The sequence below is a fragment of the Cryptomeria japonica genome, unplaced genomic scaffold (assembly GCF_030272615.1).
Source record: "Cryptomeria japonica unplaced genomic scaffold, Sugi_1.0 HiC_scaffold_20, whole genome shotgun sequence".
Taxonomy (NCBI): Eukaryota; Viridiplantae; Streptophyta; class Pinopsida; order Cupressales; family Cupressaceae; genus Cryptomeria; species Cryptomeria japonica.
This window is the reverse complement of record NW_026728842.1, coordinates 1,292,501-1,315,000: the sequence shown is the minus strand read 5'-3', so window position 1 is coordinate 1,315,000 and position 22,500 is coordinate 1,292,501. Positions and strand designations below refer to the sequence as shown.

Sequence of the window (22,500 nt, the reverse complement as noted above, 5' to 3'; positions counted from 1 at the left end):
AAAACGGAAATTTTAAAATCTCATTTTTTTTTGCCTTTTTCTGGAAATTAGTGAAGGCAGCGCATCAAAGGTGCGCACCTCGCTGCCCACCACGGTGCGCAACGCCGGTGGGCACCCGGGAGTGCTTCGAAGTGTGCTCCAAGGTGCTGCGTGCATGTTGTCGGAGCCCGGTTTGCCCCGGGTGCGCACCTCGCGTGCACCTTCGTCGGGGTGGGCACCTTGGCTGGGTTTGCCCCGGCTGCGCTCCGAAGCGGGGTTATTGGAGCGCCGCCTCTTTTTTTGTCGGAGCGTTTGGTGGGGTTTCTCGCACTGGCTCTTCCCAGGCCCGGTTGCCACCCTGGCGCGCACGAAGTCGGAAGTAGGGTTAATTGCCCGGGTGCGCACCTTTGCCAGGGTGGGCACCTTGCCTGGGCTGCGCACCAGGGCGGGCTCAAGATGGCACCCGCGTTCCGTTTTTTTCACTATCTTTCAAAACGGAAATTTCAAAATCTCCTTTTTTTTTTGCCCTTTCTGGAAATTAGTGAAGGCAGCGCATCAAAGGTGCGCACCCGGGAGCGCTACGAAGTGTGCTCCAAGGTGCGGCGTGCACGTTGTCGGAGCCCGGTTTGCCCCGGGTGCGCACCTCGCCTGCACCTTGGCCGGGGTGGGCACCTTGGCTGGGTTTGCCCAGGGTGCGCTCCGAAGCGGGGTTACTGGAGCGCCCCCTCTTTTTTTGTCAGAGCGTTTGGTTGGGTTTCTCGCATTGGCTCTTCCCAGGCCCGGTTGTTGGGTGCGCTCCCACCCTGGCGCGCGCGAGGTTGGAAGTTGGGTTAATTGCCCGGGCGCGCACCTTCGCCAGGGTGGGCACCTTGGTGCGCACACCTTGGCTGGGCTGCGCACCAGGGCGGGCTCAAGATGGCACCAGCATTCCCTTTTTTTCACTATCTTTCAAAACGGAAATTTTAAAATCTCGTTTTTTTTTGCCTTTTATGGAAATTAGTGAAGGCATCGCATCAAAGGTGCGCACCTCGCTGCCCACCTTGGTGTGCTCCGAGGTGCCCACCACGGTGCGAACCCGGGAGCGCCCTGATGTGTGCTCCAAGGTGCGGCGTGCACGAAGTCGGACCCCGGTTTGCCCCGGGTGCGCACCTCGCGTGCACCTTGGTGCGCACACCTTGGCTGGGTTGCGCGCCCTGGTGGGCACCATGGTGCGCACCAAGGAGCGCTCCGAAGTGTGCTCCAAGGTGCGCCGTGCACGAAGTCGGAGCCCGGTTTGCCCCGGGTGCGCACCTCGCGTGCACCTTCGCCGCGGTGGGCACCATGGCGTGCACGAAGTCGGAGCCCGGTTTGCCCCGGGTGCGCACCTCGCATGCACCTTCGCCGGGGTGGGCACCTTGGTGTGCAGACCTTGGCTGGGTTGCGCGCCCTGGTGGGCACCATGGTGCGCACCAAGGAGCGCTCCGAAGTGTGCTCCAAGGTGCGGCCTGCACGAAGTCGGAGCCCGGTTTGCCCCGGGTGTGCACCTCGGGTGGGCACCTTGGTGCGCATGCCTTGCCTGGGCTGCGCACCAGGGCGGGCTCAAGATGGCACCCGCGTTCCTTTTTTTTCACTATCTTTCAAAACGGAAATTTTAAAATCTCATTTTTTTTTGCCTTTTTCTGGAAATTAGTGAAGGCAGCGCATCAAAGGTGCGCACCTCGCTGCCCACCACGGTGCGCAACGCCGGTGGGCACCCGGGAGTGCTTCGAAGTGTGCTCCAAGGTGCTGCGTGCACGTTGTCGGAGCCCGGTTTGCCCCGGGTGCGCACCTCGCGTGCACCTTCGTCGGGGTGGGCACCTTGGCTGGGTTTGCCCCGGCTGCGCTCCGAAGCGGGGTTATTGGAGCGCCGCCTCTTTTTTATTCGGAGCGTTTGGTGGGGTTTCTCGCATTGGCTCTTCCCAGGCCCGGTTGCCACCCTGGCGCGCACGAAGTCGGAAGTAGGGTTAATTGCCCGGGTGCGCACCTTTGCCAGGGTGGGCACCTTGCCTGGGCTGCGCACCAGGGCGGGCTCAAGATGGCACCCGCGTTCCGTTTTTTTCACTATCTTTCAAAACGGAAATTTCAAAATCTCCTTTTTTTTTTGCCTTTTCTGGAAATTAGTGAAGGCAGCGCATCAAAGGTGCGCACCCGGGAGCGCTACGAAGTGTGCTCCAAGGTGCGCCGTGCACGTTGTCGGAGCCCGGTTTGCCTCGGGTGCGCACCTCGCCTGCACCTTGGCCGGGGTGGGCACCTTGGCTGGGTTTGCCCAGGGTGCGCTCCGGAGCGGGGTTACTGGAGCGCCCCCTCTTTTTTTGTCAGAGCGTTTGGTGGGGTTTCTCGCATTGGCTCTTCCCAGGCCCGGTTGTTGGGTGCGCTCCCACCCTGGCGCGCGCGAGGTTGGAAGTTGGGTTAATTGCCCGGGCGCGCACCTTCGCCAGGGTGGGCACCTTGGTGCGCACACCTTGGCTGGGCTGCGCACCAGGGCGGGCTCAAGATGGCACCAGCATTCCCTTTTTTTCACTATCTTTCAAAACGGAAATTTTAAAATCTCGTTTTTTTTTGCCTTTTATGGAAATTAGTGAAGGCATCGCATCAAAGGTGCGCACCTCGCTGCCCACCTTGGTGTGCTCCGAGGTGCCCACCACGGTGCGAACCCGGGAGCGCCCCGATGTGTGCTCCAAGGTGCGGCGTGCACGAAGTCGGACCCCGGTTTGCCCCGGGTGCGCACCTCGCGTGCACCTTGGTGCGCACACCTTGGCTGGGTTGCGCGCCCTGGTGGGCACCATGGTGCGCACCAAGGAGCGCTCCGAAGTGTGCTCCAAGGTGCGCCGTGCACGAAGTCGGAGCCCGGTTTGCCCCGGGTGCGCACCTCGCGTGCACCTTCGCCGCGGTGGGCACCATGGCGTGCACGAAGTCGGAGCCCGGTTTGCCCCGGGTGCGCACCTCGCGTGCACCTTCGCCGGGGTGGGCACCTTGGTGTGCAGACCTTGGCTGGGTTGCGCGCCCTGGTGGGCACCATGGTGCGCACCAAGGAGCGCTCCGAAGTGTGCTCCAAGGTGCGGCCTGCACGAAGTCGGAGCCCGGTTTGCCCCGGGTGTGCACCTCGGGTGGGCACCTTGGTGCGCATGCCTTGCCTGGGCTGCGCACCAGGGCGGGCTCAAGATGGCACCCGCGTTCCTTTTTTTTCACTATCTTTCAAAACGGAAATTTTAAAATCTCATTTTTTTTTGCCTTTTTCTGGAAATTAGTGAAGGCAGCGCATCAAAGGTGCGCACCTCGCTGCCCACCACGGTGCGCAACGCCGGTGGGCACCCGGGAGTGCTTCGAAGTGTGCTCCAAGGTGCTGCGTGCACGTTGTCGGAGCCCGGTTTGCCCCGGGTGCGCACCTCGCGTGCACCTTCGTCGGGGTGGGCACCTTGGCTGGGTTTGCCCCGGCTGCGCTCCGAAGCGGGGTTATTGGAGCGCCGCCTCTTTTTTTGTCGGAGCGTTTGGTGGGGTTTCTCGCATTGGCTCTTCCCAGGCCCGGTTGCCACCCTGGCGCGCACGAAGTCGGAAGTAGGGTTAATTGCCCGGGTGCGCACCTTTGCCAGGGTGGGCACCTTGCCTGGGCTGCGCACCAGGGCGGGCTCAAGATGGCACCCGCGTTCCGTTTTTTTCACTATCTTTCAAAACGGAAATTTCAAAATCTCCTTTTTTTTTTGCCTTTTCTGGAAATTAGTGAAGGCAGCGCATCAAAGGTGCGCACCCGAGAGCGCTACGAAGTGTGCTCCAAGGTGCGGCGTGCACGTTGTCGGAGCCCGGTTTGCCTCGGGTGCGCACCTCGCCTGCACCTTGGCCGGGGTGGGCACCTTGGCTGGGTTTGCCCAGGGTGCGCTCCGGAGCGGGGTTACTGGAGCGCCCCCTCTTTTTTTGTCAGAGCGTTTGGTGGGGTTTCTCGCATTGGCTCTTCCCAGGCCCGGTTGTTGGGTGCGCTCCCACCCTGGCGCGCGCGAGGTTGGAAGTTGGGTTAATTGCCCGGGCGCGCACCTTCGCCAGGGTGGGCACCTTGGTGCGCACACCTTGGCTGGGTTGCGCACCAGGGCGGGCTCAAGATGGCACCAGCATTCCCTTTTTTTCACTATCTTTCAAAACGGAAATTTTAAAATCTCGTTTTTTTTTGCCTTTTATGGAAATTAGTGAAGGCATCGCATCAAAGGTGCGCACCTCGCTGCCCACCTTGGTGTGCTCCGAGGTGCCCACCACGGTGCGAACCCGGGAGCGCCCCGATGTGTGCTCCAAGGTGCGGCGTGCACGAAGTCGGACCCCGGTTTGCCCCGGGTGCGCACCTCGCGTGCACCTTGGTGCGCACACCTTGGCTGGGTTGCGCGCCCTGGTGGGCACCATGGTGCGCACCAAGGAGCGCTCCGAAGTGTGCTCCAAGGTGCGCCGTGCACGAAGTCGGAGCCCGGTTTGCCCCGGGTGCGCACCTCGCGTGCACCTTCGCCGCGGTGGGCACCATGGCGTGCACGAAGTCGGAGCCCGGTTTGCCCCGGGTGCGCACCTCGCGTGCACCTTCGCCGGGGTGGGCACCTTGGTGTGCAGACCTTGGCTGGGTTGCGCGCCCTGGTGGGCACCATGGTGCGCACCAAGGAGCGCTCCGAAGTGTGCTCCAAGGTGCGGCCTGCACGAAGTCGGAGCCCGGTTTGCCACCCTGGCGCGCACGAAGTCGGAAGTAGGGTTAATTGCCCGGGTGCGCACCTTTGCCAGGGTGGGCACCTTGCCTGGGCTGCGCACCAGGGCGGGCTCAAGATGGCACCCGCGTTCCGTTTTTTTCACTATCTTTCAAAACGGAAATTTCAAAATCTCCTTTTTTTTTTGCCTTTTCTGGAAATTAGTGAAGGCAGCGCATCAAAGGTGCGCACCCGGGAGCGCTACGAAGTGTGCTCCAAGGTGCGGCGTGCACGTTGTCGGAGCCCGGTTTGCCCCGGGTGCGCACCTCGCCTGCACCTTGGCCGGGGTGGGCACCTTGGCTGGGTTTGCCCAGGGTGCGCTCCGGAGCGGGGTTACTGGAGCGCCCCCTCTTTTTTTGTCAGAGCGTTTGGTGGGGTTTCTCGCATTGGCTCTTCCCAGGCCCGGTTGTTGGGTGCGCTCCCACCCTGGCGCGCGCGAGGTTGGAAGTTGGGTTAATTGCCCGGGCGCGCACCTTCGCCAGGGTGGGCACCTTGGTGCGCACACCTTGGCTGGGCTGCGCACCAGGGCGGGCTCAAGATGGCACCAGCATTCCCTTTTTTTCACTATCTTTCAAAACGGAAATTTTAAAATCTCGTTTTTTTTTGCCTTTTATGGAAATAAGTGAAGGCATCGCATCAAAGGTGCGCACCTCGCTGCCCACCTTGGTGTGCTCCGAGGTGCCCACCACGGTGCGAACCCGGGAGCGCCCCGATGTGTGCTCCAAGGTGCGGCGTGCACGAAGTCGGACCCCGGTTTGCCCCGGGTGCGCACCTCGCGTGCACCTTGGTGCGCACACCTTGGCTGGGTTGCGCGCCCTGGTGGGCACCATGGTGCGCACCAAGGAGCGCTCCGAAGTGTGCTCCAAGGTGCGCCGTGCACGAAGTCGGAGCCCGGTTTGCCCCGGGTGCGCACCTCGCGTGCACCTTCGCCGCGGTGGGCACCATGGCGTGCACGAAGTCGGAGCCCGGTTTGCCCCGGGTGCGCACCTCGCGTGCACCTTCGCCGGGGTGGGCACCTTGGTGTGCAGACCTTGGCTGGGTTGCGCGCCCTGGTGGGCACCATGGTGCGCACCAAGGAGCGCTCCGAAGTGTGCTCCAAGGTGCGGCCTGCACGAAGTCGGAGCCCGGTTTGCCACCCTGGCGCGCACGAAGTCGGAAGTAGGGTTAATTGCCCGGGTGCGCACCTTTGCCAGGGTGGGCACCTTGCCTGGGCTGCGCACCAGGGCGGGCTCAAGATGGCACCCGCGTTCCATTTTTTTCACTATCTTTCAAAACGGAAATTTCAAAATCTCCTTTTTTTTTTGCCTTTTCTGGAAATTAGTGAAGGCAGCGCATCAAAGGTGCGCACCCGGGAGCGCTACGAAGTGTGCTCCAAGGTGCGGCGTGCACGTTGTCGGAGCCCGGTTTGCCCCGGGTGCGCACCTCGCCTGCACCTTGGCCGGGGTGGGCACCTTGGCTGGGTTTGCCCAGGGTGCGCTCCGAAGCGGGGTTACTGGAGCGCCCCCTCTTTTTTTGTCAGAGCGTTTGGTGGGGTTTCTCGCATTGGCTCTTCCCAGGCCCGGTTGTTGGGTGCGCTCCCACCCTGGCGCGCGCGAGGTTGGAAGTTGGGTTAATTGCCCGGGCGCGCACCTTCGCCAGGGTGGGCACCTTGGTGCGCACACCTTGGCTGGGCTGCGCACCAGGGCGGGCTCAAGATGGCACCAGCATTCCCTTTTTTTCACTATCTTTCAAAACGGAAATTTTAAAATCTCGTTTTTTTTTGCCTTTTATGGAAATTAGTGAAGGCATCGCATCAAAGGTGCGCACCTCGCTGCCCACCTTGGTGTGCTCCGAGGTGCCCACCACGGTGCGAACCCGAGAGCGCCCCGATGTGTGCTCCAAGGTGCGGCGTGCACGAAGTCGGACCCCGGTTTGCCCCGGGTGCGTACCTCGCGTGCACCTTGGTGCGCACACCTTGGCTGGGTTGCGCGCCCTGGTGGGCACCATGGTGCGCACCAAGGAGCGCTCCGAAGTGTGCTCCAAGGTGCGCCGTGCACGAAGTCGGAGCCCGGTTTGCCCCGGGTGCGCACCTCGCGTGCACCTTCGCCGCGGTGGGCACCATGGCGTGCACGAAGTCGGAGCCCGGTTTGCCCCGGGTGCGCACCTCGCGTGCACCTTCGCCGGGGTGGGCACCTTGGTGTGCAGACCTTGGCTGGGTTGCGCGCCCTGGTGGGCACCATGGTGCGCACCAAGGAGCGCTCCGAAGTGTGCTCCAAGGTGCGGCCTGCACGAAGTCGGAGCCCGGTTTGCCCCGGGTGTGCACCTCGGGTGGGCACCTTGGTGCGCATGCCTTGCCTGGGCTGCGCACCAGGGCGGGCTCAAGATGGCACCCGCGTTCCTTTTTTTTCACTATCTTTCAAAACGGAAATTTTAAAATCTCATTTTTTTTTGCCTTTTTCTGGAAATTAGTGAAGGCAGCGCATCAAAGGTGCGCACCTCGCTGCCCACCACGGTGCGCAACGCCGGTGGGCACCCGGGAGTGCTTCGAAGTGTGCTCCAAGGTGCTGCGTGCACGTTGTCGGAGCCCGGTTTGCCCCGGGTGCGCTCCTCGCGTGCACCTTCGTCGGGGTGGGCACCTTGGCTGGGTTTGCCCCGGCTGCGCTCCGAAGCGGGGTTATTGGAGCGCCGCCTCTTTTTTTGTCGGAGCGTTTGGTGGGGTTTCTCGCATTAGCTCTTCCCAGGCCCGGTTGCCACCCTGGCGCGCACGAAGTCGGAAGTAGGGTTAATTGCCCGGGTGCGCACCTTTGCCAGGGTGGGCACCTTGCCTGGGCTGCGCACCAGGGCGGGCTCAAGATGGCACCCGCGTTCCGTTTTTTTCACTATCTTTCAAAACGGAAATTTCAAAATCTCCTTTTTTTTTTGCCTTTTCTGGAAATTAGTGAAGGCAGCGCATCAAAGGTGCGCACCCGGGAGCGCTACGAAGTGTGCTCCAAGGTGCGGCGTGCACGTTGTCGGAGCCCGGTTTGCCCCGGGTGCGCACCTCGCCTGCACCTTGGCCGGGGTGGGCACCTTGGCTGGGTTTGCCCAGGGTGCGCTCCGAAGCGGGGTTACTGGAGCGCCCCCTCTTTTTTTGTCAGAGCGTTTGGTGGGGTTTCTCGCATTGGCTCTTCCCAGGCCCGGTTGTTGGGTGCGCTCCCACCCTGGCGCGCGCGAGGTTGGAAGTTGGGTTAATTGCCCGGGCGCGCACCTTCGCCAGGGTGGGCACCTTGGTGCGCACACCTTGGCTGGGCTGCGCACCAGGGCGGGCTCAAGATGGCACCAGCATTCCCTTTTTTTCACTATCTTTCAAAACGGAAATTTTAAAATCTCGTTTTTTTTTGCCTTTTATGGAAATTAGTGAAGGCATCGCATCAAAGGTGCGCACCTCGCTGCCCACCTTGGTGTGCTCCGAGGTGCCCACCACGGTGCGAACCCGGGAGCGCCCCGATGTGTGCTCCAAGGTGCGGCGTGCACGAAGTCGGACCCCGGTTTGCCCCGGGTGCGCACCTCGCGTGCACCTTGGTGCGCACACCTTGGCTGGGTTGCGCGCCCTGGTGGGCACCATGGTGCGCACCAAGGAGCGCTCCGAAGTGTGCTCCAAGGTGCGCCGTGCACGAAGTCGGAGCCCGATTTGCCCCGGGTGCGCACCTCGCGTGCACCTTCGCCGCGGTGGGCACCATGGCGTGCACGAAGTCGGAGCCCGGTTTGCCCCGGGTGCGCACCTCGCGTGCACCTTCGCCGGGGTGGGCACCTTGGTGTGCAGACCTTGGCTGGGTTGCGCGCCCTGGTGGGCACCATGGTGCGCACCAAGGAGCGCTCCGAAGTGTGCTCCAAGGTGCGGCCTGCACGAAGTCGGAGTCCGGTTTGCCCCGGGTGCGCACCATGGCGTGCACGAAGTCGGAGCCCGGTTTGCCCCGGGTGCGCACCTCGCGTGCACCTTCGCCGGGGTGGGCACCTCGGCTGGTTTGCGCGCCCTGGTGCGCACCAAGGAGCGCTCCGAAGTGTGCTCCAAGGTGCGGCGTGCACGAAGTCGGAGCCCGGTTTGCCCCGGGTGCGCACCTCGCGTGCACCTTCGCCGCGGTGGGCACCTTGGCTGGGTTGGGCACCATTGAGCGCTCCGAAGTTTGCTCCAAGGTGCGCACCATGGCCCTCCAAGGTGCGCAGCATGGCGTGCACGAAGTCGGAGCCCGGTTTGCCCCGGGTGCGCACCTCGCGTGCACCTTCGCCAGGGTGGGCACCTCGGTGCGCACACCTTCTCAATGTTTTCTTGCCTTTTCTGGAAATTGGTGAAGGCAGCGCATCAAAGGTGCGCACCTCGGTGTGCTCCGAGGTGCGAACCCGAGAGCGCTTCGAGGTGCGCACGAAGTCAAAAGTCGGGTTAATTGCATTGTTTTCCCCGGGTGCGCTCCGAGGTGCACAACATCGGTGCGCACCAAGGAGGGCTCCGAAGTGTGCTCCAAGGTGCGCACGATGGCGTGCACCTCTGGTGCGCACGATTCGGAGCTCGGTTTGCCCGGGGTGCGCACACCTTGGCTGGGTTGCGCACCTTTTGTGCGCTCCATGGTGCGTACGAAGTCGGAGCTCGGTTTGCCCCGGGTGCGCACCTTGATGCGCACGCCTTGGCTGGGCTGCGCACCTTGGTGGGCGCCTCCAAGGTGCGCACGAAGTCGAAGCTCGGTTTGCCCCGGGTGCGCACCTTGGTGGGCGCCATGGTGCACTCCGAGGTGCCCAAGATTGGTGCGCACCAAGGAGCGCTCCGAAGTGCGCTCCAAGGTGCGCAGGTGCGCGCGAAGTCGAAAGTTGGGTTAATTGTCCGGTTTGCCTCGGGTGCGCACCTTGCGTGCACCTTCGCCAGGGTGGGCGCCTTGGTGCGCACACCTTGGCTGGGCTGCGCACCCGGGCGCGCACACCTTGGCACCCGCGTTTCCTTCATTTTAAATTTTTTTTTTTTACAATCTCTCAAGTGGGAAATTCTATAATCTCAACTTTTTTTGCCTTTTCAGGAAACTTTTGAATGGAGCGCATCATTGGTGCGCTCCGAAGTGTGCTCCAAGGTGCGCACCTCTGGTGCGCTCCAAAGCTCTCTCCAGCTGCGTGCACCTGCCCCGGGCGCGCACCCGGCCCCGCCCAGCTTCGCTCACCTGTCCCGGGCGTCTGGTGCGGAACCTTAGAGTAAGAAACATCACCGTGCACCTTGGCCAACGTGCGCGACTCGACCGAGCGCGCACTGGCCGAGGTGCACACCGATTTCACCTGGGTGCGCGCGCAGCACCTCGGGCGCACCGGGTTGCACCGTGGCCTGTGTGCTCGGGGCGCCTCGGGTGCGCGCTCGGTGTCGCCCCGGCGCGCGCGGTAGTGCGGGCAACGCACCCCGGCCCGGCCCGGCCCCGACGAGAACGCAAACGGGCAAAAGGTTAATTCAAATAGCATTGCGACGCCCGGCGAAAAACTAAAAAAGGGTGCAACACCGGGACTTCCCGGGAGGTCACCCATCCCAGTACTACTCCGGCCCAAGCGCGCTTAACTGCGGAGTTCTGATGGGATCCGGTGCACTAACGCTGGTATGATCGCACCCGTTATGAGCTTGTCGCAGTGTGTACTTAGCAAACCGCGACCCACGTGCGAATCCACCCCGGCCACCCACCCCCGTCGAGGTGCACACCCTCCCTCGCGAAGTGCGCCCCGTTCGCCAAGTGTGAGCCCTGCCCGGGTGCACGCACCTTGCTAGGGCATCGGGTGTGCACCCGGCCCGGCCTACGTGCGTGCACCTGGACGGGGCGTCGTGTGCGTGCAGTGTCCCGTCTGCAACGCGGTGCCCACACACCACCTCGGGCGCAACGACCTGCGCTCACATGTGGGCCGAGTGCACCTTGGTGCATGTTCGGGGCGCCTCGGGTGCACGCTCGATCTTGCCCCGGTGCACCAAGGCGCTCGGTTTGCCCCGGGTGCGCACTTGGTGCAAGGTGGGCACCCAAAATAGGGATCAAGCACCAAAACACAAGTTTCGGGATGCAAAATGGGACCCAAGGACCACAAATGCGTTCCAAGACCCATGATGGGTCCACGAGAACAAAAATGTGTTCCGAGACTTAATAAACAAATATTGGGTTTTAGGAGAAGAAACATGCTCTGATGCCCAAAACGAGAATCGACCCCGAAAAGGCCACAGGCCAAAAGTGGGATGCGAGACAAAAAAAAATGGGACCCGAGGACCAAAATTGGGTTCCCAGGTCGAAGACAGGGCAACCGGACAAGAAACGACCTCTAAGGCTCGAAATGAGTCCCGACGACTAAAACTTGACAAGAAGCACCCATCAGGCACCCAACTCGACACCCATGGGATGCCGACCCACCCGGGCTTCCACCTAGCACACCTTGGCACCCACCCACCCTCACACCCAACCTCGCACCCAACTTAGCACCTTTGAACCCACATTGGCACTCACCCTGACCCTGGCACCTTGGAACCCACATTGGCACTCACCTTGACCCTGGCACCCACCTTTGCACTCACCTTGGGACCCACCCTGGCTCCCACCTCGGCACCCACCCAGACACCCACCTTGGTTCCTTGGCACCCACCTTGGATCCTTGGCACCCACCCCGACACCCACCTTGGCACGCAACTTGGCTACTTGCCACCCACCTTGGCTCCTTGAAGCCCACCCCGACAACCACCCCGTGACCTACCCTGGCTAGGGTTGGTGCACACCCACCCTGGTGCCCACCTTGGCACCCACCCTATGACCCACCTTGGCACGCACCTTAGTACCCACCCCGTTACCCACCCTAGGACCCACCCCGTGACCCACCTTGGCCAGGGTGGGTGCACCCACCCTGGTGCCCACCTTGGCACCCACCCATCCTAGCACCCAGCCTGTGACCGGGCTTGGAACCCAACCTTGCACCCGTCTTGGCCAGTGTGGGTGCGCACCCATCCTGGCACCCACGTTGTGACACACCCTTTAACCCACGCACCCTAGCACCCACGTTGGCACCCACCTTGGAACCCAACTTGGCACCCACCTCGGCACCCACCTTGACACTTGTGGACCCACCTTGCCACTCACCCTAGCATCGACCCATCCTAGCACCCACCCTGGCACCTTTGCACCCTAGCACTCACCCATCCTAGCACCTAACCTGTGACCCACCTTGACACTCACCCTCGCACCCACCTTGGAACCCAACCTAGCACCCACCCACCCTGACACCAACCCTAGCACCTACCCACCCTTGCACCCACCCTGTGACCCATCTTGGCACCCACCCATCCTACCACTCAACCTATCACCCACCTTCTCACCCACCTTGGCATCCACCTTAGCACCCACCCACACTGGCACCTTGGCACCCACCTCGGGCAAGGTGGGTGCACACCCACCCTGGCACCCAATTTAGAACCCACCGAGCATGTTACCCACCTTGGCACCCACATTGCAGCCCACCCTAGTACCCACCCTATGACCCACATTGGCATCCACACCCTAGCACCCAGGCACCTCGACACCCGCCTTGACACCCACCCTAGCACTGAACCTGTGACCCACCTTGGAACTCACCCTAGAACCCACCCACCCTGTGAACCACCTTGGCATCCACCTTAGCACCCACCCACCTTGGCACCCACTCTAGCACTCACCCATCCTAACACCCAACTTGTTACCCACCTTGGCACCCGCCCTCACGTCCACCTTGAAACCCACCCTAGCACCCACCCACGCAGGAGCCCACCTTGGCACCCAACCTAACACCCACGCATCCTGGCACCCAACTTGTGACCCACCTTGGAACCCACCCTAGTACCCACCTTTGAACCCACTATATCACCAACCCACCTTGGCACCCACCCTATGACCCTCTTTGGAATCCACCCTAGCACGCACCCACCCTGGCACCCACCATGGAGCGCACCCTAGCACCCACCCACCTCGGCACGCACCTCAACACCCACCTTGGTGTGCGCACTGCGCCAACCTCTCAAAGACCCTATGTGGTGCGCTCCAAAGTGTACACCTTTGGTGCGCTCCAAGGTGCGCACCTTTGGTGCACACCAAAGTGTGCACCGAGGTGAGCACCAAAGTGCACTCCAGGGTGCACACCAAGGCGCGCACCTTTGGTGCGGTCAATGCAAACGAATTCGGAAGTTGGGGTCGATGTCGTAATCGCTGCTGCAGACTACACGTATGAGAATCGGACAAATAGCTTTATATAGGGGAGGTGTTGCGTTTGATGGGTCGACTCCCCTGGTTGTGTGCACTGCACCAACTTCAAAGACCCTGTCTTGTTTAAGAAGTCAAAAGTTGGGGTGGATGTCCTAATCATTGCTGCAGTCTACGAATGTATGAGAATCAGACAAATAGCTTATATAGGGGAGGTGTTGCATTCGGTGGGTTGACTCCCCTGGTTGTGCGCACTGCGCCAACCTCAAAGACCTTGTTTTCGTTTAGAAGCCGAAAGTTGGGGTCGATGTCCTAATTGCTCTTGCAGGCTACGCATGTATGAGAATCAGACAAATAGCTTATATAGGGGAGGTGTTGGGTTTGATGGGTCGACTCCCCTGGTTGTGCGCATTGCGCCAACCTCAAAGACCCTGCATTGCGGATGAAGTCGAAAGTCAGAGTTTGGTGTGCTACAAGGTGTGGTCGAAGGTGCTCACCTAGGTGTGCACCTTTGGAGCGCAGGAAAAGTGCCCTCCAAAAGTGCGCACCTTTGGAGTGCACAAAAGTGCCCTCCAAAAGTGCGCACCTTTGGAGCGCAGAAAAGTGCCCTCCAAAAAGTGCCCTCCAAAAGTGCGCACCTTTGGAGCGCAGAAAAGTGCCCTCCAAAAAGTGCCCTCCAAAAGTGCGCACCTTTGGAGCGCAGAAAAGTGCCCTCCAAAAAGTGCCCTCCAAAAGTGCGCACCTTTGGAGCGCAGAAAAGTGCCCTCCAAAAAGTGCCCTCCAAAAGTGCGCACCTTTGGAGCGCAGAAAAGTGCCCTCCAAAAAGTGCCCTCCAAAAGTGCGCACCTTTGGAGCGCAGAAAAGTGCCCTCCAAAAAGTGCCCTCCAAAAGTGCGCACCTTTGGAGCGCAGAAAAGTGCCCTCCAAAAAGTGCCCTCCAAAAGTGCGCACCTTTGGAGCGCAGAAAAGTGCCCTCCAAAAAGTGCCCTCCAAAAGTGCGCACCTTTGGAGCGCAGAAAAGTGCCCTCCAAAAAGTGCCCTCCAAAAGTGCGCACTTTTGGTGCGCACCAAAAGTGCGCACTTTTGGTGCGCACCAAGGCGCTGGTTCGGTCGTTGCAGGCGAGTTTGGAAGTTGGGGTCGATGTCCTGAGCGGAGGTGCAAACTACACAGGTGTCGGAATCGGACAAATAGCTTATATAGGGGAGGTGTATGCTTCGATGGGTCGACTCCCCAGGTTGAGCGCACCGCGCCAACCTCAAAGACCCTACGGTATGGATGAAGTCGGAAGTTGGGTCCGATGACCGATTCGATTAGTAGGTATGCTCATGAGGTCGGAATTTGGGTCCGATGACCTGCCATGTGTAGGAAGGCGAATGTTGGCACTGTGCGTTGCAAGGTGCACACCAAGGCGCTGGTGCGGTCTTTTTAGTCGAGTTCGGAAGTTGGGGTCGATGTCCTGATCGGAGGTGCAAGCTACACAGGTGTGGGAATCGGACAAATAGCTTATATAGGGGAGGTGTATGCTTCGTTGGGTCGACTCCCCGGGTTGAGCGCACCGCGCCAACCTCAAAGACCCTACGGTATGGATGAAGTCGGAAGTTGGGTCCGATGACCGATTCGATATGTAGGCATACTCGCGAGGTCGGAATTTGGGTCCGATGACCTGCCATGTTGAGGAAGGCGAATGTTGGCACTGTGCGTTGCAAGGTGCGCACCAAGGCGCTGGTTCGGTCGTTGCAGGCGAGTTCGGAAGTTGGGGTCGATGTCCTGATCGGAGGTGCAAACTACACAGGTGTGGGAATCGGACAAATAGCTTATATAGGGGAGGTGTATGCTTCGTTGGGTCGACTCCCCGGGTTGAGCGCACCGCGCCAACCTCAAAGACCCTACGGTATGGATGAAGTCGGAAGTTGGGTCCGATGACCGATTCGATATGTAGGCATACTCGCGAGGTCGGAATTTGGGTCCGATGACCTGCCATGTGCAGGAAGGCGAATGTTGGGACTGTGCGTCGCAAGGTGCGCACCAAGGCGCTGGTGCCGTCGTTGCAGTCGAGTTCGGAAGTTGGGGTCGATGTCCTGGTCAGAGGTGCAAACTACACAGGTGTGGGAATCGGACAAATAGCTTATATAGGGGAGGTGTATGCTTCGATGGGTCGACTCCCCGGGTTGAGCGCACCGCGCCAACCTCAGAGACCCTACAGTATGGATGAAGTCGGAAGTTGGGTCCGATGACCGATTCGATACGTATGCATATTCGCGAGGTCTGAATTTGTGTCCGATGACCTGCCATGCGCAGGAAGGCGGAATTTGGGTCCGATGACCGAGTTGATGGCGTGCCATGCGCAGAAAGGCGGAATTTGGGTCCGATGACCGAGTTGATGTTGATGGCCCGCCATGCATAGGAAGGCGGAATTTGGGTCCGATGACCGATTTGAAGGCGTGCCATACGCAGAAAGGCGGAGTTTGGGTCCGATGACCGAGTTGATATTGATGGCCCGCCATGCGCAGGAAGGCAGAATTTGGGTCCGATGACCTGACATACGCATGGAGTCCGACTCGGGGGCCGATGTTCGATTCGATGACTTGCATTGTGGGTAAAGTCGGAAGTTGTGGTCTTTGACCCGATTCGATGACCAGACTTCGGCTGCTTGAGAATCGGACAAATAACTTATATAGGGGAGGTAGTGTTCTCGAGCATCCTCCCCCCGTGCCCGTTTATGTCGATTGATGCTGGTGCTCTACTGGTTGGAGAGCTCGGATGCAAAAATCTTGCACCAGGATTTATCGATTGTGATGGACACGGCAAGTCTCCTGATTGCTATGCAGGAGCTCATCGTGAATCTCTATGCGGCCTTGGTATGGACTCGACCTGCGGAATGGTTCGGCAATGGTAGTCGCTCCAACACGTCCTTGCAGTGGCCACAGAGGTGATTCAACTAGAGCTCCAGTCTAGCTTTTGGGTTGCTTGGCGGACTGGTATAGCCGCGATCGAGTTCCGGCCATGAACGTTTTAGATAGCTCTTGGGCTTTCTGGGACGGAAGTCGGAAGTTTGGGCTGTTGTCCGATTTGATGACCATTCTTCGGATGTGTGAGAATCGGACAAATAACTTATATAGGGGACTGTGTTGTCTCACGCAGCCCCCTCCGTGCCCCTCTATCTCGACCGATGTTGGTGCTTGAAAGGGTTGGGATCGCTCGGATTTATAAACGTGCACCACCATTTGTCGAGTGTGAGGGACGCGGCAGGTCTCCTAAATGCTATGCGGGCGCTCTCTGAGAATCTCTATCCGGCCTCGACACAAACTAGTCTTGCTGAATGGTTTGGCACTGGTAGTCGATCTAACACGTCGTTGTTGTGGCCGCCTAGGCGATTCGATTCGAGCCCCCGTCTAGCTTTTGGGTTGCTTGGCGGATTTTGCCCTATCCGCAAGTGAGCTCGGTCCCTAAACGTTCGAGAAACCTGATTGCTATGTGCCGACTCTCTTTCTTGCGAGCCTCCATCTAGCTTTTGGGTCTCTACGGAACGGAAGTCGGAATCTGGGACCGTTGTTTGATTCGACGAGGCAGACTACGGTTGTGCGAGAATCGGACAAATAACTTATATAGGGGAGGTGTTGACTGGAGCATTCTCCCCCGTGCCCCTCTAACTCGACCAATGCTGGCGCTCGAACGGTGGTAGCGCTCGGATTTTCATTGAGCGCCAGCATTGGTCGATTTAGAGGGGCATGCGAGATTCCCGAATGCTATGCGAGGGCTCTAACGGAAATGTCTATTGGTTTCGGTATGGATGCAATTGCGAGTGGTTCGGCAAAGGTAGTCGTTCCGATGCGTCCATGTCGTGGCCAAATCGATAATTCGATTTGAGCCCTCGTATAGCATTTGGGTCTCTCGATGTGATTCCGCATTCCAGTCCCTTTGGGCACTGCTTGAGCCGCATCCCAGGGGGTTCCCTTCCCAATAATCTGCCTCGCAACCCGATTGCTATGCGGTGAGGCTCCTCGGCCGCCTCGGAACTATCTGTGTATCAGACGCATCGCGGGATAAGGGGTTGGCAACGGTAGTCGCCCCAAGCGCGTCCGATGCTTGGACCATTCCGAGGCGGCCCTGAAGCCTCTTCCGTCTAGCCGTTGGGTCCTTCTCGCCGCATCCCTCGCCTCGCACCCCGATTGCTATGCGGTGAGGCTCCTCGGCCGCCTTGGAACTATCTGTGTATCGGACGCGTCGCGGGATAAGGGGTTGTCACTGGTAGTCGCCCCAAGCGCGTCCGATGCTTGGACCATTCCGAGGCGGCCCTGAAGCCTCTTCCGTCTAGCCGTTGGGTCCTTCTCGCCGCATCCCTCGCCTCGCACCCCGATTGCTATGCGGTGAGGCTCCTCGGCCGCCTTGGAACTATCTGTGTATCGGACGCGTCGCGGGATAAGGGGTTGTCACTGGTAGTCGCCCCAAGCGCGTCCGATGCTTGGACCATTCCGAGGCGGCCCTGAAGCCTCTTCCGTCTAGCCGTTGGGTCCTTCTCGCCGCATCCCTCGCCTCGCACCCCGATTGCTATGCGGTGAGGCTCCTCGGCCGCCTTGGAACTATCTGTGTATCAGACGCGTCGCGGGATAAGGGGTTGTCACTGGTAGTCGCCCCAAGCGCGTCCGATGCTTGGACCATTCCGAGGCGGCCCTGAAGCCTCTTCCGTCTAGCCGTTGGGTCCTTCTCGCCGCATCCCTCGCCTCGCACCCCGATTGCTATGCGGTGAGGCTCCTCGGCCGCCTTGGAACTATCTGTGTATCGGACGCGTCGCGGGATAAGGGGTTGTCACTGGTAGTCGCCCCAAGCGCGTCCGATGCTTGGACCATTCCGAGGCGGCCCTGAAGCCTCTTCCGTCTAGCCGTTGGGTCCTTCTCGCCGCATCCCTCGCCTCGCACCCCGATTGCTATGCGGTGAGGCTCCTCGGCCGCCTTGGAACTATCTGTGTATCGGACGCGTCGCGGGATAAGGGGTTGTCACTGGTAGTCGCCCCAAGCGCGTCCGATGCTTGGACCATTCCGAGGCGGACCTGAAGCCTCTTCCCTCTAGCCGTTGGGGCTTTCTCGCCGCATCCCTCGCCTCGCACCCCGATTGCTATGCTGTGAGGCTCCTCGGCCGCCTCGGAACTATCTGTGTATCGGACGCATCGCGGGATAAGGGGTTGGCAGTGGTAGTCGCCCCAAGCGCGTCCGATGCTTGGACCATTCCGAGGCGGCCCTGAAGCCTCTTTCGTCAGCCGTTGGGGCCATCTCGCCGCATCCCCCACCTCGCACCACGATTGCTATGCTGTGAGGCTCCTCGGCCGCCTCGGAACTATCTGTGTATCGGACGCATCGCGGGATAAGGGGTTGGCAGTGGTAGTCGCCCCAAGCGCGTCCGATGCTTGGACTATTCCGAGGCGGCCCTGCAGCCTCTTCCGTGTAGCCTTTGGGGCCATCTCGCCGCATCCCTCGCCTCGCACCCCGATTGCTATGCGGTGAGGCTCATCGGCCGCCTGGGAACTATCTTCGTATCGGACGCATCGCGGGATAAGGGGTTGTCACTGGTAGTCGCCCCAAGCGCGTCCGATGCTTGGACTATTCCGAGGCGGCCCTGCAGCCTCTTCCGTCTAGCCGTTGGGGCCATCTCGCCGCATCCCCCACCTCCTCGGCTGCCTCGGAACTATCTGTGTATCGGACGCATCGCGGGATAAGGGGTTGGCAGTGGTAGTCGCCCCAAGCGCGTCCGATGCTTGGACTATTCCGAGGCGGCCCTGCAGCCTCTTCCGTCTAGCCTTTGGGGCCATCTTGCCGCATCCCTCACCTCGCACCCCGATTGCTATGCAGTGAGGCTCCTCGGCCGCCTGGGAACTATCTTCGTATCGGACGCATCGCGGGATAAGGGGTTGTCACTGGTAGTCGCCCCAAGGACGTCCGATGCTTGGACTATTCCGAGCCGGCCCTGCAGCCTCTTCCGTCTAGCCGTTGGGGCCATCTCGCCGCATCCCCCACCTCCTCGGCTGCCTCGGAACTATCTTCGTATCGGACGCATCGCGGGATAAGGGGTTGGCAGTGGTAGTCACCCCAAGCGCGTCCGATGCTTGGACTATTCCGAGGCGGCCCTGCAGCCTCTTCCGTCTAGCCTTTGGGGCCATCTCGCCGCATCCCTCGCCTCGCACCCCGATTGCTATGCGGTGAGGCTCCTCGGCCGCCTGGGAACTATCTTCGTATCGGACGCATCGCGGGATAAGGGGTTGTCACTGGTAGTCGCCCCAAGCGCGTCCGATGCTTGGACTATTCCGAGGCGGCCCTGCAGCCTCTTTCGTCTAACCGTTGGGGCCATCTCGCCGCATCCCCCACCTCGCACCCCGATTGCTATGCGGTGAGGCTCCTCGGCCGCCTTGGAACTATCTTCGTATCGGACGCATCGCGGGATAAGGGGTTGTCACTGGTAGTCGCCCCAAGCTGCGTCCGATGCTTGGACTATTCCGAGGCGGCCCTGTGGCCTCTTCCGTCTAGCCGTTGGGGCCATCTCGCCGCATCCCCCACCTCGCACCCCGATTGCTATGCGGTGAGGCTCCTCGGCCGCCTTGGAACTATCTTCGTATCGGACGCATCGCGAGATAAGGGGTTGTCACTGGTAGTCGCCCCAAGCACGTCCGATGCTTGGACTATTCCGAGGCGGCCCTGCAGCCTCTTCCGTCTAGCCGTTGGGGCCATCTCGCCGCATCCCCCACCTCGCACCCCGATTGCTATGCGGTGAGGCTCCTCGGCCGCCTTGGAACTATCTTCGTATCGGACGCATCGCGGGATAAGGGGTTGTCACTGGTAGTCGCCCCAAGCGCGTCCGATGCTTGGACTATTCCGAGGCGGCCCTGCAGCCTCTTCCGTCTAGCCGTTGGGGCCATCTCGCCGCATCCCCCACCTCGCACCCCGATTGCTATGCGGTGAGGCTCCTCGGCCGCCTTGGAACTATCTTCGTATCGGACGCATCGCGGGATAAGGGGTTGTCACTGGTAGTCGCCCCAAGCGCGTCCGATGCTTGGACTATTCCGAGGCGGCCCTGTGGCCTCCTCCGTCTAGCCGTTGGGGCCATCTCGCCGCATCCCCCCCCTTGCACCCGGATTGCTATGCGGTGAGGCTCCGATGCTTGGACTATTTCGAGGCGGCCCTGTGGCCTCTTCCGTCTAGCCGTTGGGGCCATCTCGCCGCATCCCCCCCCTTGCACCCGGATTGCTATGCGGTGAGGCTCCTGGGCCACCTTGGAACTATCTTCGTATCGGACGCATCGCGGGATAAGGGGTTGTCACTGGTAGTCGCCCCAAGCGCGTCCGATGCTTGGACTATTCCGAGGCGGCCCTGCAGCCTCTTTCGTCTAGCCGTTTGGGCCATCTCGCCGCATCCCCCACCTCGCACCCCGATTGCTATGCGGTGAGGCTCCTCGACTGCCTTGGAACTATCTTCGTATCGGACGCATCGCAGGATAAGGGGTTGTCACTGGTAGTCGCCCCAAGCGCGTCCGATGCTTGGACTATTCCGAGGCGGCCCTGCAGCCTCTTCCGTCTAGCCGTTGGGGCCATCTCGCCGCATCCCCCACCTCGCACCCCGATTGCTATGCGGTGATGCTCCTCGGCCGCTTTGGAACCATCTTCGAATCGGACGCATCGCGGGATAAGGGGTTGTCACTGGTAGTCGCCCCAAGCGCGTCCGATGCTTGGACCATTCCGAGGCGGCCCTGAAGCCTCTTCCGTCTAGCCGTTGGGGCCATCCGTCGCCTCGCACCCCCGATTGCTATGCGGTGAGGCTCCTCGGCCGCCTTGGAACCGTCTTCGTATCGGACGCATCGCGGGATAAGGGGTTGTCACTGGTAGTCGCCCCAAGCGCGTCCGATGCTCGGACCATTCCGAGGCGGCCCTGAAGCCTCTTCCGTCTAGCCATTGGGGCCATCTCGCCGCATCCGTCGCCTCGCACCCCCGATTGCTATGCGGTGAGGCTCCTCGGCCGCCTTGCAACCTTCTGTGTATCGGACGCATCGCGGGATAAGGGGTTGGCACTGGTAGTCGCCCCAAGCGCGTCCGATGCTTGGACCATACCGAGGTGGCCCTGAAGCCTCTTCCGTGTAGCCGTTGGGGCCTTCCCGCCCCATCCCTCGCCTCGCACCCCGATTGATATGCGGTGAGGCTCCTCGGCCGCGTTGGAACTATCTGTGTATCGGATGCATCGCGGGATAAGGGGTTGGCACTGGTAGTCGTCCCAATCGCGTCCGATGCTTGGACCATTCCGAGGCGGCCCTGCAGCCTCTTCCTAGTCGTCGGGGCCTTCCCGGCGCATCCTTCGCCTCGCATCCCGATTCCTATGCGGTGAGTCTTCTCGGCCGCCGCGGAACTATACCTGTTATCGCTACTGCATCCTTCGGCTGGTAACCTCCTCTGCCGCCTTGGAACGTTCTCTTTGTCGGACGCGTCGCGGGATAAGGGGTTGGCACTGGTAGTCGCCCCAAGCGCGCCTGATGCATAGACCGCTCCGAGTCGACCTTGCTTTCAGCCTCTCACATGCATAGACCTCTCTGAGTCGACCCTGCAGCCTCTCACGTTTAGCCTATGGAATCTCGCCTCACAACATGATTGCTATCCTTGATGCATCCCTTGCCTCGAGCCCTGATTGCTTTCTTGGCTGCATCCCTCCTCTCCTCACAGCCCAGTTGTCATCACTGCTTCATCCGTCGCTTCATGCATCTGGCTGCTGGGCCCTTCCCACCGCACACCTCGATTGCTATCTCTGCTGCATCACACACCCCGATTGCTATCTCTGCTACATCCCTCGGCTCTCACTTCTGCATCCTTCGCCTCACACCTCGATTGCTATCAATGCTGCATCTGTAAGCTCACACCCCGATTGCTATGCGGGGAGGCTCCTTGGCCGCCTTGGAAATTTCTCTGTGTCGGACGCACCGCGGGATAAGGGGTTGGCACTGGTAGTCGCCCCAAGTGCGCCCGACTCTTAGACCGCTTCGAGGTGACCTCGTAGCCTCTTTCGTCCAGGCTTCCTGCCTTCAACGCCCTTTTTACACCTCGATTGCTATGCGCGGGCTCCTTGGCGTCTATCACCTCTCTGCGAAGAGTGGCACGATGATTGTTGGGGTAAATCGTAGCAGTCCGATCTCTGGCCTTGGGCCATTGTGAGGGCTGATCGATTTCCTGTGCGCATCTCGTGTTCGCCCAGTAACAGACTCGACGACTTGTAATCGGTCTTGTTCCCGATTGTTCCTGGAGGTAGTCTTCGGAACTCTTGGATTTGACCTGTCACTCGAACTGTCCTCTTCCGAGGATGCTTGTGTGTGTGCGCTTGTGCCATTTCCTTGGCGGTATTAACGAGATATTAAAGAGCGGAGTGAGCGCCTCGCCCAGCTATGTTTGGGGCTCTCACTCCCTTACCCGGTGTGCGACCGCTTTGCACGTAGGTTGCGGAGCATCGCGACTCTTTCGATGTTTGGCGGTTGTCTTCCGGTGATGCGTTGGTCCCGAAGTGCACGTTACTAGCATTTCTGCCATTGTTCTCGATCTTTGGCACGTTCCTTCGTTGCAATTGGATATATATCTCCGTTTATACGCGCAGGCT

The 22,500-nt window shown here is 60.5% G+C and overlaps 1 non-coding gene across 1 annotated transcript; it reads right to left on the bottom strand.

Annotated features, from left to right (window-relative positions):
- Positions 1-10,180: 10,180 nt before the first annotated feature.
- LOC131861095 (5S ribosomal RNA) lies at positions 10,181-10,299 on the bottom strand. The gene has a single exon (XR_009360176.1). It is a non-coding gene; the product is annotated as a 5S ribosomal RNA (ribosomal RNA).
- Between the last annotated feature and the right edge of the window lie 12,201 nt (positions 10,300-22,500).